Genomic DNA, 17,520 nt, shown 5'->3' with positions numbered 1-17,520 from the left:
GTGGGTGGGTGGGTGGGGAACACCCTCATAGAAGCAGGGGGAGGTGGGGGCAGGGGTTTTTCTAGGGCAGAGAACTGGGAAAGGGGATAACATTTGAAATGTAAATAAAGAAAATATCCAATAAAAAGGAGAAGAAAAAAAGAAAAGAAAAGAAAAGAGCATTTTGAAGGCAGTATGCAGTTTGAAACAATTCCACAAGGGGGCAGGCGTCGGCAACAGATGCACATAGGTGCTGGGCAACTCCGTAAGGAACAAGGCTCCTTAGACTCAGACTCTGTGCAGACATAGGATGACAAGCCACCTGCCAGTGCTGGAGACCACTGCTGTGCATGCTGCCGCCTTCTTGTTCATGTACCTCCCCCTCCCTCATCCTTCATGTTTACTTCTTTCACCGAAATGAAAATTGGTTGACTACAGAGCAGACACTTCCTAAACCTCTCAAGGTAGGTGCTTCTAAATGAGCTGTTCACAGCCTGTGGGTGGCAGCCCATTCGGGGTTGCACATTAGGTATCCTGCACAACAGATATTTACACTATGATTCATAACAACAGAAAAATTACAATTGTGAAGTAGCAACGAAAATAATTTTATGGCTGGGGTCACCACAACAGGAGGATTTGTATTCAAGGGTCACAGCCACTGCTCTAAGCCATCGCTCGAGCAGGCCCTTAAAGTCCCTGAAAGAGAAACACAACACAGCACAGACAACGGGAGTAGCCTCCATGTTAGCACATATCTTAGCCCCAGGGAAAGACCTGGTCCCCTACTATTTGTATCAGCACCCCTGGTATAGGTTCTGTCACTCTCCATACTTAGAAAATGGTAAGTGACCCTAGCTTAGGCCCACTTAACATTTATTGAGTACTTACTATGTGTCAAGCTTGTGTCCACCCTGAGATTCTCGAGAAAAAAAAATTCAGTTCCACAATTTTGAACCAAATTTAAAGCAAGCTTTAATTAAATGCTGGCCAGGTAGAGGACTCTGGCCAGGTCTACTCCTGGGTTCCCAGGGAATGGCCACAAGTTACATTTTTCAAGGACTTAAAAAGGCAAAACCCACAATTCATTGCATTTCCCATTAGTTCCAAACCAGGGGCTAACATATATCCTGACATATTTTCCTGCCTATGTGACTTCTGCCTACATCCAATCAAATACATCTGGTATAAAAAAAATTAAGTAAACTTGTTCAGGGGAGTCAAAATGCATGGCTTGTTAATTCCCAAGAACTACAGCTTCCAGTATTCCAGAAAGTTATCTTGACCTTGCATAAGTGGGGCCTACAGGTAAACTCCGACTCTTACACTTGGTACTGGGAAATCTAGCAGAAATCTCTCCTCTACCTTCTCCTCTCTTCCCCTCCCCCTCCCCATCTTCCCCTCTATCTCCTATTTTATCATATGTGTAAGGACGCTTTGTGAAGTAATATCATACACTTAGATTCCAGGAATCAGGCCCCTTACATATTGGGGGCCTTATTTTATCTTACAGTAGACATGGATGAATATACAGGGACACCTCCAAGTAAAGGTTAGCAAATACTGCCTTATGTCACAGCTGCCTCCTTAAAGGCCTTTTTGGGACTCTGCACTCTTTTGGGACCTTTGTGGATAAGGTTTAGGCAGAGGAAGACTTCAGTATCTGAAAGTGAAATCACTTACTAGTAAGTGTAGGCCATGTCATGAGATCCCCTTTCGGGGAACTGGTGACCTGGAGTTAAACCTGGAAGTTAAGGGTGCAAAGAGCTGATCTGTCCACACGAAGGTTTGAGAAGACTTAGAGTAATGGCTGCACTCAGCTTTGCTGAGGTGGATCAAGGCTGTGCACACTTGGCATGCTCATGATTTATCCGGAGGGTTTCATTTTTGCCATGCAACTTTTCTGTTATTTGGAAATTTGTGTGTGTGTGTTCACGCACAGGCACATCATATGTGCTTCAAAGAAATGACGGACTCCTGCTGGCTAAAATTTTTCTTCCTGCTCCCCTCCTCTCCCCGGTTAAGGGAAGGCTGATTTCTCTATCTGTATCTTGAGTGACAGAGAGGAGCACCCATGGTGATAAGTGACACAGACACAGGCAAGCTGGAGAGCAAACCTGAGCCAAACATCGGGGGAGCCTGGGTCTTCCTCTCACTTTAACCCAGGAGTCCTTACCGTGACCCTTGGATCCACAAACACTATACATTGGCCTTGAAAGAGCCAGCTAGAATTCCAGTCAACTCTGCGTGGCTCCAAGGGAGTTCTGGAATTTGCAACACGTATGCTGGTGCCTGCTTCGGATCTGCTAATCTCAAGTCTTGCCAGGACTTCAGCATTGTATCAAGTTGATCCTTCAGGGTCAAGCTGGATAATTGTTCCCTGATGGTGGTTTGGTGTGGAGAATAGCTCTTGATGGGGTATCAAAGATCAACAAAACCAGACACTGAAGTGTTAAGGATGGATTCAGTCAGCAACAGGCTAGCATAATGGGTGAAAAACGGAACTTCATGCAGAGCTGGCTAGATATTTTCAAGGAAGGATGAAGGGGGAGGGGAATAGAGGGGGAGGGGCAGGAGAGTCTGGACAGTGACAGTTTATGAAGTGTGGGATGGAGGACTTGGTCTCTGTGCAACCTATCTAGGTTTGCTAACTGACACTTAATGAGGTCAGGCCCCTCCCTTTCACAGAGCGTGGGAGATGAGCCCTATCTTCAGAGACTCTTCCAAAAGGCAGCACACTCTTTTGGAAGCTTCTAGTTTCCTCTGGCAGGCACTGTAAGATGGCCGAGGGTGATATAGCCTTGAACTGTTAGGAACTATGGAAGTGAATTTTTTTTTTTCTCAAGTCTTTTTGTGCCAAGCTTGATAAACAGTCTGGAAAGAGTTCAGAACTTGGTTAAAATGTAGTTAGGGAGAGAATCTTGGTCAAGAGTATCTTCTATGCCATGACCAAGAGTGTTCCTTAGTATACCATTATGTCATGGTGGTACCAGGAGGCTTTGACATTAAGGTATCACTGCCAAGAAAAATACCCAAATCTATCTATCTATCTATCTATCTATCTATCTATCTATCTATCTATCTATCTATCTATCTATCCGTCCATCCATCTATCATCATCTGTCATCTTCTATCATCTCTTTTTCTATCAATGTATTTACCATATACCTGTCATCTATCATCTATCTCTAATATCTAATCCATATCATCTATGAGTTGATCTATATCTATTGTCTATGCCTCAAATCTGCACCATTTGTTATCTTTTTATCATTATTTATCAGGTATGCATGTATATATAAATTTGTGTATATGAATATATAATTGTATGTGTGTATAATTGTGAATGTGCGTATGATTGCATGCATATATGTATGAATGTATGTGTGTGATTGTATACATGTACGTATTGAACTATCCCTTGAAGAGCTTCTCTGAGCCTCTAATATGTGCATTGTAAATCTCTAAGAGGGAGGTTTTTTTGAGGTCACTGTCTAAAGAAGCTGTGCCTAGCACTGAGCAAGTATCCAGTTGTGTGTGTGGCATGAGCTAGTTAGTAGATGTCATGGATGATTGACTTCAGGAGGCTAAAGCGAGAAAGATGATTTCCCCCAGTTTATACAGTTTAGTATAACCTCAGCTATGGCAATGGTTACATGTATAATTATAACATTTGGGGTAAGCAGGAAAAGACACCCAGAGACTTGCCGCCTCCTGCATGGCATAGTAGGCCAAGACACACAGAGGCCCACATGCCACCATACCATGCAGTGTGGGCAGGAAAAAACTTCTCAGAGACTCACCCACTGCCATGCCACATGGGCAGACTGTAGGCATACAGAGACCTGCTTGCTGCCCTGCTAGATAGTATGGGCAGAGGAGGTCACCCAGAGGCCTACTGTGTGGCCCGCTGGCAGCGGGATTACTACATATACACGTGGGAGAGAAAGAGAAGCAGAGATTGAGCGTTCTGTTTTGAATAGCCAGAGTTGCTACCTGTGGCTGTGATGAAGTCCCAGCCAGTGCTGAGGGCCGTGTTTGGGTCTGTGGTCAGGCAGTGGCAGGGGTTGGTCCGTGGTTCATATTATTACTAGAGACATGGAGGCATCCCTGGTGTGAGCAGCCTGAAACCACATGGATGTCCAAGGACTGTGCAGAACTGGCCCTGGCCCGCTCTGGTACATACAGTACAACACTTAGGAGAGCGGGCCCTGTCCCTTGCCTGAGCAGCACAGTAGAGCTGGCCTTGGTGGTGGGGTGGGGTGGTGGTGGGGTTGGGAGGGTATGAGGGCTGGGAGTATGTGAGTCAGCTCCTAGTTCAAGAAAGAGGGAGAGCTTTTCCCACCACGTGTCTACTGTGATATGGCATGGGCATGGAGTGATGCCCCCCCCCCCCCGCCCCGCCCCTGTGGCAGTTGGGAGAGCTGGCTCAGTGGTCATGAGAACAGAAGAGGTTACTCTGCTCCTCACTGGCTGCAGTACTAGGGAGAGTGGACCTTGCACGTTACCTGGGCAACACAGTGGAGCTGGCCTTGAAGGCAAGGGTGAGCCAGCCCTGAAGGCGTGAGAGAGTGGAGCTGGCCCTGCTTCTTGCTGGTTCCAGCACTCAGGAGAGTGGGGCCCACACCTTGACTGGGCAGCACAGTGGAGCTGGCTCTGGTGGGTGCAGGTGATCTGGACCCCAAGATCAAGAGAGCTGGAGAGCTGACCCTGCCCTCTGCCTGTAGGCGGCACTGTGGAGCTGGCTGCAGCAGTGCTGGAGAGCTTGCCCTGGTGCTGCAGATAAGGGAGAGGCCAGTGAACTGATCACCTCCATTACCACCCAGGTCCAGATCCAGGGCTCTGAGTTGGCCCGCCCTAAAATCTATCTCATTTGTGAACTGTTGGGACATGTGAAAGGGCCAGTCCTGCTGATCCAACGCTGCAGGATCTCCATGACACAGGGCAACAACAGGAAAACTGGAAGGAGTTGGATGAGGATCCACTAATGACAGCAGCTAGAGGCCTTGAACAAGACCAACGAATTTTTTGCAAGTAGAGATGTGTGGACAGAGGGATACACTGTGGGACACACTGTGATACACTACCGCTTCCACGAGATGTTTTCTATGCTTTGTTTTATTTCTTTATTTGGTTTTTATTTTCTTTTGTGAGGGAGGTTGCAAAGGCAGAGAGAGGGAAGATATGGGGGGCTGGGGAGATGAGTGAGACTGGGGTACATGATGTGAAACTCATAGAAAATCAATAAAAAGTAAAAAAAAAAATCTATAACATTTGGGGCTAGAGAGATGGCTCAGCAATTAAGAAGTCACATGCTCTTTCAAAGGACCACAGTTTGGTTCCCGTCACTCATGTTGGGCATTGTACAACTGCCTAAAACTCAGCTCCAGAGAGATCTCTGACCTCTCTGACCTCTGAGCACCTGTACTCATGTCATCACCCTCCACCCCATCACACAGATAGACATATAATTAGAAATAAGGTAACTATTTTAAGGGTGTAAGCATTCACTATGCGCATAACTACAGTTTATAAAGAACTATTGTGTTCCGGGGGTGATGCTAGGCTTTCTTCTCTTTGTAATTTTAGAAGAAACATAATGAGTCATTTCACAGATTCATGGGATGAGTGTGGGGGTCTCATTCAGTAGAAGTAATCGTCACAAAGCAGTCGTGATAGCCTGGGAAAGATGCCACCTAACTTGGTATCATATATGAAGGACCCAAATCCTGCTGAACCCCAAGCTACTTGAAAAGTATGTAATTAATGACAGTGAGATTTATAATTAGTCACCAGCAGTGTTCAGCTCTATGACATATGGCATTTGTTCTGGATGTAGGTCTTTCCTGTTTCAGGGAACTGTGGTGTCTTGTACGTCATTAGGTGAAAGCAGGCAACCAGGTTAAACTCTAATTAAATGTTACTGTTATTTGGGGAAAAAAAAAGAAACCTTATATTGATGTCTTACTGACTTGATCAGTGGATTAGAACATTTAGACATTATGGGCTGTCTAATGCATGTCTCACACTACCCAGAAAGCCTTCCTTGATTTTATAACAAAGTTGAAATAAAGAAAATTAATATGGAGAGGATGACAATATAGGGAAGGGATTCTGTTTTTCCTGGTTTTCTTTGACCCTCTATCAAGGCTTTGTGAGTGGCTAGGTACTTTCCTGAGCTGTGGGTTCCAAGCTGGAAGTCACATTCCTAGAGGACAAGACAGTTCAATGGTCAATGTGTCTTGTCTTCCTGTGTAGCATTCATGGATGGGTTGTCTGTGTAGGAAGTGAAATAGCCTTTCCTAAGTAGAATAGAACCTTGAGTCCAGAGAGCACATTGCTGAGTATGCTCTTGTTATATAGGAAAGTGAGCATAAGGCAGAATCTCCCATAAATCTAATGTTGTCGAGGCAGCATGACAAGGATTGAGAACCATAGAGGTTTAGTAACTGATTATGGACAGTTTCACCATGTGATTGACATTGTGCCTATGGGTGATTGCTGCCTTTAAGGCTTTTAGATCCCAGAAAAGGACCTACAATTGCACTGTGAGATAGATGAGAGTTCACCTCTCCAGTCCTCAGGTTTCTGTGTGACTTCTGGCAGGTTACTTCTCCTCTCCGTTTTTTACTTCCTTATCTCTAACCTGGAAGATTAGCCACTCCCTTCTGAGCTTATCAAAACCTAAAGATACCATATTTAAGTTCTAGCAGAGTACTCTGTATACCCAGCCCCGAGTATACCAGCTTCTTTTCTCCCACTTTCTATGTTTTAAGAGTAAATAATAACTTAGGGCCAGGAAGGAGATATATATATATATCTGGAGATAGGTTATAGTTGTCCTAGAAAAAAACAAAGATGCCACATGATGAAGGAATCCTATCCCTTCTCTCAGGGCTTGACTTTAAGCTACTCAGTAGACACCATTCTGGGTTTGGGAATGATCTCGGGACAATGGGATTGTCCTGGTTATCAAATTATAGTTACAAGTGAATACTACATTATTTCTTCTTTTAAAATATAGATTGCATGGATTTATGGGCTGGTTCTGATTAGTAGAGGGATGGCCAGTCTCTGGAGTCACAGTATTTACTAGCCATATACTTAGGAAAGGTTTATAGATGTTTTCAGCTTCAGGTTTCATGTATTTCATGTTAGAAGACCAATTCCTTTTTCCTGGGAGCCTTGTGGTAATGAAATGAGGTAATATCTTAAAAATAGAATTCATCTTATATAATATACCCATATATCAACCTATATATAATAACCTATTAATGATGCCATAACAAAACAATCAGGGTTGGATAGTTGGTAGATAATAGAGATATATTTCTTACAGTTCTGGGAGCTTATAAATTGATGATCTTGCTGCCAGAACTTCAGTATCTGGGAAGGGCTCTCTGCTTCCAAGCCTGAGCATTGCCTTGTGTCTTCATGTGGAAGACAGCATGGCAGGAAGGGCTCAGGCAGGTCTTCCAACCTTTGGTAATGCCATTTATTTTATTCACGAGGACAAAGTCCCTCCTCAAGGCACTACCTCTTAATGTTGTAATGTTGGGATAAATCATAGCATGGATTTTGGCAAGGTCATAAATGTCTAAATCATAGTAATATTTTTTCCGTTTTTTGCTTGTTTGAGACTGAGTCCTACAGTGGAGCCCTGTTAAGATTTGGGAGAGACTTCAAGATGGGCTTCATGCATTTCAAATTATGACAAGGTCACGAGACTACAAGAGCCTGGGGTGGAAGGTTGTGATTTCAAGTGAGCCATTTGGGTTTCAAGTTGACCAGAGGTTGGCTTAGGATGGTTCATTTTGAGTGGCCACTTGACTAGAGTCAGAAAGGATGGGGGAATCAGTGAGAAGTTAAGGAGTGTCTGCTGAAAAGGAATGGGGATACTTGGACTGGGTATAGGAGGCTGGGAGGATGAAAGTTAGATGTAAATTCTGAGGCTCCATGCAAGCGACAGTTTCTGGAGTTGTTTGTCCAGATAAGACTGGCTTTATCTTTAGAAACTGCCTTGCCCTATCTATCAGGATGCTGGCCATAGTAGGTGACTGAGTGTGGCGATGGCAGTGAGATTGGAAGAAGCTGGGATTTCAACATGGAGGCTGGGGGTTTCAATTCACCTCGGGGGAGGAAAGTGTCTTGGTCAGGGTCTGGCAAACTTTGCTCAAGGTTTCTTACTACAAGATGGCATTTCCAGGGAGGATTAGAAAGACACGCCCCTAATATCATCACCCACATACCATAGACCAGAGCCCCAGACTGAATACAAAAGAAGGAAGGAGAGAAGCAGATGTCTGCCCAGATGTGAGAGGGTTCTGTCTCTGCAGCTGTGAGCCCACTGCTGCTATTCGTTAGCTGATCAATGGGTCCTGTCCCCAGAACTGTGAGTTTATGCAAGTGTTCACTCCCTCAAGAAGTTTCTTTTCAGATGTTTTCCTGCAGTGACAAGAAAAGCAACTGGCCCACCATCTCACAGGCATTTGTGAAAACTCAGTGACAAACAATGAACTTCTGCTTAAGGGTGAAGTGATAGCCATTCTTCCCATGTTAAAAGTATGTGAGCTAGAAAATCTATTTTAAAAAATAACTGTCTGAAGGTACCAAGTTCAGGCATTAGTAGATTTTATTTCTTGACCAAGACTGTATCAGTTTAGCTCAAATTAATTGAGCTGTGCATTCATGAAGATGTCTGTGTGTAGGATATGCTTCAACAAGATATGTTTTGTGATATGTAAATGTTTACAAGAAAATGAGATTGGGTATTAAAATTTCTGATTAAAGTATGAGAATCAGGTATGGGAAGACATGTGTGGCTATTGACTGTTTTTCTGTCTCTTAGGTATATGTGTGTCTGGTCCAGTCTTGCCCCCTACACTTGGCAGATCTGCAGCAAATTCAGATTTTAAAACATCTTAGTTGAACTGAAATCTCTACTGTTTCCTGATGCTTCTTGAAAATATAGTGTTATCACCTTTCAGAATTGCCATTGGTGTGGCGATTTCTTCTCTATTATTTGTATCAAATTGATTGGTTGGATGAAACCTTCCTTGTCATGCCTGTCTCAAAAGTGCCAATAGTGTCAGATTGGAGATATGAAGTCCTCAGGGCAAGGAGCAAACTGCCTGCTAAACTCAGGGCTGAGTTCAGATGCAACTTGACCATGATGCCAATGCACGAGCGATAGCCTGGCAGACACTCACTGTTACTGCAGAGGCACCTCCACACCAAAGTCAAGGGCAGCGCAGCCCCTGAGAAGGTAACACTTCACAGTTTATAACTGAGCAAAGGAAGGAACATTTTAATACAAGTTGACTCTCTTAAATAGAAGAAGCATCAGTGTCCTTCAGAAAGGGCCAGACAGCTTAGCCCTGACCTCATCCAGTCAACAAGGTGGATCCTTCATAAGCGAATCACAACTTTTGGCGTATGTGTCTTTTATTAAGGTAAAACTGAGGGCCATATTTTGAAAGTTGGCAATAAAACAGAAAGAGTAGGGTACTCTGGGATCGCTCTCAGCTTTGTCTCCCAGCTCTTCTCCCAGTCCAGCCTAACATACATTAATGGTCTTCAGTGGATGACATAGAGGCATGGCTTCCAGACAGCTCAGGGGCCTGCAGTTATTATTTCATTTTCCTTTTTAAAAAAATCACCTGCGAGCTCCAGACAGCCGGCCACCTTCCTGGTGAGAGCACGGGGGTCTGCCCGGCCTGAGAGGTTTGTGGCACAGGCGCCGGCGGGAGCCTTCTTGGCTCCGGGACTCCGCGGAGGGCAGGCTGCACGGGTGACCGTGTGGAATACAGAGTGCCAGCCATTTCTGGGACGGGCGAGAGTCGCAGAGCTTCTGGGCGGCGCCATCTTCAGCTCCAGACAGCCGGCCACCTTCCTGGTGAGAGCACGGGGGTCTGCCCGGCCTGAGAGGTTTGTGGCACAGGCGCCGGCGGGAGCCTTCTTGGCTCCGGGACTCCGCGGAGGGCAGGCTGCACGGGTGACCGTGTGGAATACAGAGTGCCAGCCATTTCTGGGACGGGCGAGAGTCGCAGAGCTTCTGGGTGGCGCCATCTTCAGCTCCAGACAACCAGCCACCTTCCCGGCAAGAGCCACAGAGCTTCTGAGGCAGCGCCATCCTCAGCTCCAGACGGCCGGCCTCCTTCCGGACAAGAGCCACAGAGCTTCTCAGGCGGCGACATCTTCGACTCCAGACAACTGGCCACCTTCCTGGCCAAAGCAACACAGCTTCTGGGAAAGATCCTGTTCTGGGCCTTCACCTTCAGCCAGGAGGAGGTCCAAACACCAGATAACTGTACACCTTCCCTGAAAGAGGAGAGCTTGCCTACAGAGACTGCTCTGACCACTGAAACTCAGAGAAGAGAGCTTGTCTCCCACGCCTGCTGATAGAGGGTAACAAAATCAACAGAGGAACAATCTCTTAACAAAGACAACTATAACAACTAACTCCAGAGATTGCCAGATGGCGAAAGGTAAACGTAAGAATCCTACTAACAGAAGCCAGGACCACTCACCATCATCAGAACCCAGAACACCCACTTCGCCCAATCCAGGACACCCTAACACACCTGAAAAGGTAGACCTGGATTTAAAAGCATATCTCATGATGATGGTAGAGGACATAAAGAAGGAATTCAATAACTCACTTAAAGAAATACAGGAGAACACTGCTAAAGAGTTACAAGTCCTTAAAGAAAAACAGGAAAACACTGCTAAAGAGTTGCAAGTCCTTAAAGAAAAACAGGAAAACACAACCAAACAGGTAGAAGTCCTTATAGAAAAACAGGAAAACACATCCAAACAGGTAATGGAAACGAACAAAACCATACTAGACCTAAAAAGGGAAGTAGACACAATAAAGAAAACCCAAAGTGAGGCGACGCTGGAGATAGAAACCCTAGGAAAGAAATCTGGAACCATAGATGCCAGCATCAGCAACAGAATACAAGAGATGGAAGAGAGAATCTCAGGTGCAGAAGACTCCATAGAGAACATCGGCACAACAATCAAAGAAAATGGAAAATGCAAAAAGATCCTAACTCAAGACATCCAGGAAATCCAGGACACAATGAGAAGACCAAACCTACGGATAATAGGAGTGGATGAGAATGAAGATTTTCAACTCAAAGGACCAGCAAACATCTTCAACAAAATTATTGAAGAAAACTTCCCAAATCTAAAGAAAGAGATGCCCATGAACATACAAGAAGACTACAGAACTCCAAATAGACTGGACCAGAAAAGAAATTCCTCCCGACACATAATAATCAGAACACCAAATGCACTAAATAAAGATAGAATACTAAAAGCAGTAAGGGAAAAATGTCAAGTAACATATAAAGGCAAGCCTATCAGAATTACACCAGATTTTTCACCAGAGACTATGAAAGCCAGAAGAGCCTGGACAGATGTTATACAGACACTAAGAGAACACAAATGCCAGCCCAGGCTACTATACCCAGCCAAACTCTCAATTACCATAGATGGAGAAACCAAAGTATTCCACGACAAAACTAAATTCACCCATTATCTCTCCACGAATCCAGCCCTTCAAAGGATAATAACAGAAAAAAACCAATACAAGGACGGGAACCACGCCCTAGAAGAACAAGAAGATAATCCCTCAACAAACCTAAAAGAAGACAGCCACAAGAACAGAATGCCAGCTTTAACAACAAAAATAACAGGAAGCAACAATTACCTTTCCTTAATATCTCTTAATATCAATGGACTCAATTCCCCAATAAAAAGACATAGACTAACAAACTGGCTACACAAACAGGACCCAACATTCTGCTGCTTACAGGAAACCCATCTCAGGGAAAAAGACAGACACTACCTCAGAGTGAAAGGCTGGAAAACAATTTTCCAAGCAAATGGTCTGAAGAAACAGGCTGGAGTAGCCATTCTAATATCGGATAAAATCGACTTCCAACCCAAAGTTATCAAAAAAGACAAGGAGGGACACTTCATACTCATCAAAGGTAAAATCCTCCAAGAGGAACTCTCAATTCTGAATATCTACGCTCCAAATGCAAGGGCAGCCACATTCATTAAAGACACCTTAGTAAAGCTCAAAGCACACATTGCACCTCACACAATAATAGTGGGAGACCTCAACACACCACTTTCATCAATGGACAGATCGTGGAAACAGAAACTAAACAGGGACACAGTGAAACTAACAGAAGTTATGAAACAAATGGACCTGACAGATATCTACAGAACATTTTATCCTAAAACAAAAGGATATACCTTCTTCTCAGCACCTCACGGGACCTTCTCCAAAATTGACCATATAATTGGTCACAAAATAGGCCTCAACAGATACAAAAATATTGAAATTGTCCCATGTATCCTATCAGACCACCATGGCCTAAGACTGATCTTCAATAACAACATTAAGAATGGAAAGCCAACATTCACGTGGAAACTGAACAACACTCTTCTCAATGATACCTTGGTCAAGGAAGGAATAAAGAAAGAAATTAAAGACTTTTTAGAGTTTAATGAAAATGAAGCCACAACGTACCCAAACCTTTGGGACACAATGAAAGCATTTCTAAGAGGGAAACTCATAGCTCTGAGTACCTCCAGGAAGAAACGGGAGAGAGCACATACTAGCAGCTTGACAACACATCTAAAAGCTCTAGAAAAAAAGGAAGCAAATTCACCCAAGAGGAGTAGACGGCAGGAAATAATCAAACTCAGGGGTGAAATTAACCAAGTGGAAACAAGAAGAACTATTCAAAGAATTAACCAAACGAGGAGTTGGTTCTTTGAGAAAATCAACAAGATAGATAAGCCCTTAGCTAGACTCACTAGAGGGCAAAGGGACAAAATCCTAATCAACAAAATCAGAAATGAAAAGGGAGACATAACAACAGATCCTGAAGAAATCCAAAACACCATCAGATCCTTCTACAAAAGCTTATACTCAACAAAACTGGAAAACCTGGACGAAATGGACAAATTTCTGGACAGATACCAGGTACCAAAGTTGAATCAGGATCAAGTTGACCTTCTAAACAGTCCCATATCCCCTAAAGAAATAGAAGCAGTTATTAATAGTCTCCCAGCCAAAAAAAGCCCAGGACCAGATGGGTTTAGTGCAGAGTTCTATCAGACCTTCAAAGAAGATCTAATTCCAGTTCTGCACAAACTATTTCACAAGATAGAAGTAGAAGGTACTCTACCCAACTCATTTTATGAAGCCACTATTACTCTGATACCTAAACCACAGAAAGATCCAACAAAGATAGAGAACTTCAGACCAATTTCTCTTATGAATATCGATGCAAAAATCCTTAATAAAATTCTCGCTAACCGAATCCAAGAACACATTAAAGAAATCATCCATCCTGACCAAGTAGGTTTTATTCCAGGGATGCAGGGATGGTTTAATATACGAAAATCCATCAATGTAATCCATTATATAAACAAACTCAAAGACAAAAACCACATGATCATCTCGTTAGATGCAGAAAAAGCATTTGACAAGATCCAACACCCATTCATGATAAAAGTTTTGGAAAGATCAGGAATTCAAGGCCCATACCTAAACATAATAAAAGCAATCTACAGCAAACCAGTAGCCAACATCAAAGTAAATGGAGAGAAGCTGGAAGCAATCCCACTAAAATCAGGGACTAGACAAGGTTGCCCACTTTCTCCCTACCTTTTCAACATAGTACTTGAAGTATTAGCCAGAGCAATTCGACAACAAAAGGAGATCAAGGGGATACAAATTGGAAAAGAGGAAGTCAAAATATCACTTTTTGCAGATGATATGATAGTATATATAAGTGACCCTAAAAATTCCACCAGAGAACTCCTAAACCTGATAAACAGCTTTGGTGAAGTAGCTGGATATAAAATTTACTCAAACAAGTCAATGGCCTTTCTCTACACAAAGAATAAACAGGCTGAGAAAGAAATTAGGGAAACAACACCCTTCTCAATAGTCACAAATAATATAAAATATCTCGGCGCGACTCTAACTAAGGAAGTAAAAGATCTGTATGATAAAAACTTCAAGTCTCTGAAGAAAGAAATTAAAGAAGATCTCAGAAGATGGAAAGATCTCCCATGCTCATGGTTTGGCAGAATCAACATTGTAAAAATGGCTATCTTGCCAAAAGCAATCTACAGATTCAATGCAATCCCCATCAAAATTCCAACTCAATTCTTCAACGAATTAGAAGGAGCAATTTGCAAATTCATCTGGAATTACAAAAAACCTAGGATAGCAAAAACTCTTCTCAAGGATAAAAGAACCTCTGGTGGAATCACCATGCCTGACCTAAAGCTTTACTACAGGGCAATTGTGATAAAAACTGCATGGTACTGGTATAGAGACAGACAAGTAGACCAATGGAATAGAATTGAAGACCCAGAAATGAACCCACACACCTATGGTCACTTGATCTTCGACAAGGGAGCTAAAACCATCCAGTGGAAGAAAGACAGCATTTTCAACAATTGGTGCTGGCACAACTGGTTGTTATCATGTAGAAGAATGCGAATCGATCCATACTTATCTCCTTGTACTAAGGTCAAATCTAAGTGGATCAAGGAACTTCACATAAAACCAGAGACACTGAAACTTATAGAGGAGAAAGTGGGGAAAAGCCTTGAAGATATGGGTACAGGGGAAAAATTCCTGAACAGAACAGCAATGACTTGCTCTGTAAGATCGAGAATTGACAAATGGGACCTAATGAAACTCCAAAGTTTCTGCAAGGCAAAAGACACCGTCAATAAGACAAAAAGACCACCAACAGATTGGGAAAGGATCTTTACCTATCCTAAATCAGATAGGGGACTAATATCCAACATATATAAAGAACTCAAGAAGGTGGACTTCAGAAAATCAAATAACCCCATTAAAAAATGGGGCTCAGAACTGAACAAAGAATTCTCACCTGAGGAATACCGAGTGGCAGAGAAGCACCTGAAAAAATGCTCAACATCCTTAATCATCAGGGAAATGCAAATCAAAACAACCCTGAGATTCCACCTCACACCAGTCAGAATGGCTAAGATCAAAAATTCAGGTGACAGCAGATGCTGGCGTGGATGTGGAGAAAGAGGAACACTCCTTCATTGTTGGTGGGATTGCAGGCTTGTACAACCACTATGGAAATCAGTCTGGAGGTTCCTCAGAAAACTGGATATAGTACTACCGGAGGATCCAGCAATACCTCTCCTGGGCATACATCCAGAAGATGCCCCAACTGGTAAGAAGGACACATGCTCCACTATGTTCATAGCAGCCTTATTTATAATAGCCAGAAGCTGGAAAGAACCCAGATGCCCCTCAACAGAGGAATGGATACAGAAAATGTGGTACATCTACACAATGGAGTACTACTCAGCTATTAAAAAGAATGAATTTATGAAATCCTAGCCAAATGGATGGACCTGGAGGGCATCATCTGAGGTGAGGTAACACATTCACAAAGGAGCTCACACAATATGTACTCACTGATAAGTGGATATTAGCCCAAAACCTAAGATACCCAAGATATAAGATACAATTTCCTAAACACATGAAACTCAAGAAAAATGAAGACTGAAGTGTGAACACTATGCCCCTCCTTAGAAGTGGGAACAAAACACCCTTGGAAGGAGTTACAGAGACAAAGTTTGGAGCTGAGATAAAAGGATGGACCATGTAGACACTAGCATATCCGGGGATCCATCCCATAATCAGCTTCCAAATGCTGACACCATTGCATACACTAGCAAGATTATGCTGAAAGGACCCTGATATAGCTGTCTCTTGTCAGAGTATGCCTGGGCCTAGCAAACATAGAAGTGGATGCTCACAGTCGGCTATTGGATGGATCACATGGCCCCCAATGAAGGAGCTAGAGAAAGTACCAAAGAAGCTAAAGGGATCTGCAACCCTATAGGTGGAACAACATTATGAACTAACCAGTACCCCGGAGCTCTTGACTCTAGCTGCATATGCATCAAAAGATGGCCTAGTCGGCCATCACTGGAAAGAGAGGCCCATTGGACACGCAAACTTTATATGCCCCAGTACAGGGGAACGCCAGGGCCATAAAAGGGGAGTGGGTGGGTAGGGGAGAGGGGGTGGGTGGCTATGGGGGACTTTTGGTATAGCATTGCAAATGTAAATGAGCGAAATACCTAATAAAAAATGGAAAAAAAATCACCTGCATATTCCTTTCAACATCAGGCACCCACCTGTAGCAGTGAGTTTAGCTAACTGCTTTGGCTCCAAGTGGGTTGCATATACGCCCCGCCCAGGCATCTGCCCAGGAGTTCTTTGGATTTGTGAAAGACACACATGCACATGCGTGCACACAAACATGTCAATTTTTGACATGCCATAACTAGCTCAAAGGATGGGCACTCCTAACATTCCTATGCTACCCCAGGCTCAATCAGGGAAGCAGCCAGTGGCCACTTACCTGAATACTTACATGGCTGGATGGCTTTCTCTCCTACAGTCATCATGAGGATTCAGCTCTTTCTGTCTCCCAGTTCCCATCCCATGCAAATCTCCAAGTCCTGCCTCAGTCTATCTGACAACCATTGGCTGTTGGCTCTTTATTGATCACCCAAAAACCAATTGGGGACAAGGACCTTCAGCATTTGGACACAGATTCCCAATTTGGGGGACCGGATTAATTCAAAGCATTAGAACAACACCCACCTTCATTGGATGGGTAAACATCTAAGCTATTCCTTTGACAGAAATGTCTTGTAACTAGGGATGAGTCAGGGTTCTCTTCTGAAACCAACAGATAGGTTATAAAGGGAATTGGCTTATGTGATTGTGGAAATTGGAAGGATATTAACTTTGCCATGGGCAAGTTAGAGACCCAGGGGATCCAATGTGAGTTTCAGTCCAAAAGTGTAGGCTCAAAACTCAAGTAGAGCTAATATTTCAGCTCACATCTAACAGCTGGAAGAGACAAAGTCCCAGCCTAGGGAACCTATCATAACTTCCTTCTTTCAAAACTCTAGGGCTCTCCTCAGTGAACTGTAGGAGGCTCAGAACCCAGCACTTCAGAGAGGACCATCACGTCCACTTAGTCTGCGCATCCAGGATGTGGATCTCATCCACAAACGCCATTGCACACGTGCCTAAAAGAATGTTTGACCAAATGCTTGGCTTCCCCTGGTTATGTCAAGCGGACAGGTGAAGTTTGCCATCACAGTGTATTAAGGGAAAGGAGGTCTCGCCTTCATCAATATTTAGCTTACACTTTGGAATTGTTTTGTCCTGTCCCCTAAATAGCATCACGTACTGTGTGATCTGGTCATGTGTAATGTTAACAAATACCTTTCCTAAGAGGCTGTATTCAAGGAAGGTACTGCACTGAGTGTTGGGGTACTGTAGACAAGGAGCCTTACTGGGTGGAGCAGCAGCAGCAACCACTAAACTGCTTGTGAGAATGGTGTGGACGGTGGCTACTGACAATGTGCATGAAATCACAGGTAAGATAAGGAAGGGTTTGGTCTCAACCAAAAATGTTAGAAAGCCTCAAT

At 43.6% G+C, this 17,520-nt stretch overlaps 1 long non-coding RNA gene across 1 annotated transcript in view; it reads left to right on the top strand.

Moving 5' to 3' along the window:
* Positions 1-278: 278 nt before the first annotated feature.
* Positions 279-17,520, top strand: part of D5Ertd615e (DNA segment, Chr 5, ERATO Doi 615, expressed) — a 415,230-nt gene continuing 397,988 nt past the window's right edge. The window contains exon 1 of the long non-coding RNA NR_131933.1: positions 279-443. This is a non-coding gene — a long non-coding RNA (DNA segment, Chr 5, ERATO Doi 615, expressed). The remainder of the gene's footprint in view (positions 444-17,520) is intronic.

Source organism: Mus musculus, chromosome 5, assembly GCF_000001635.26.
Source record: "Mus musculus strain C57BL/6J chromosome 5, GRCm38.p6 C57BL/6J".
Lineage (NCBI taxonomy): Eukaryota > Metazoa > Chordata > Mammalia > Rodentia > Muridae > Mus > Mus musculus.
The sequence above is the reverse complement of the archived record's forward strand: the minus strand, read 5'-3'. Positions and strand labels throughout refer to the sequence as shown.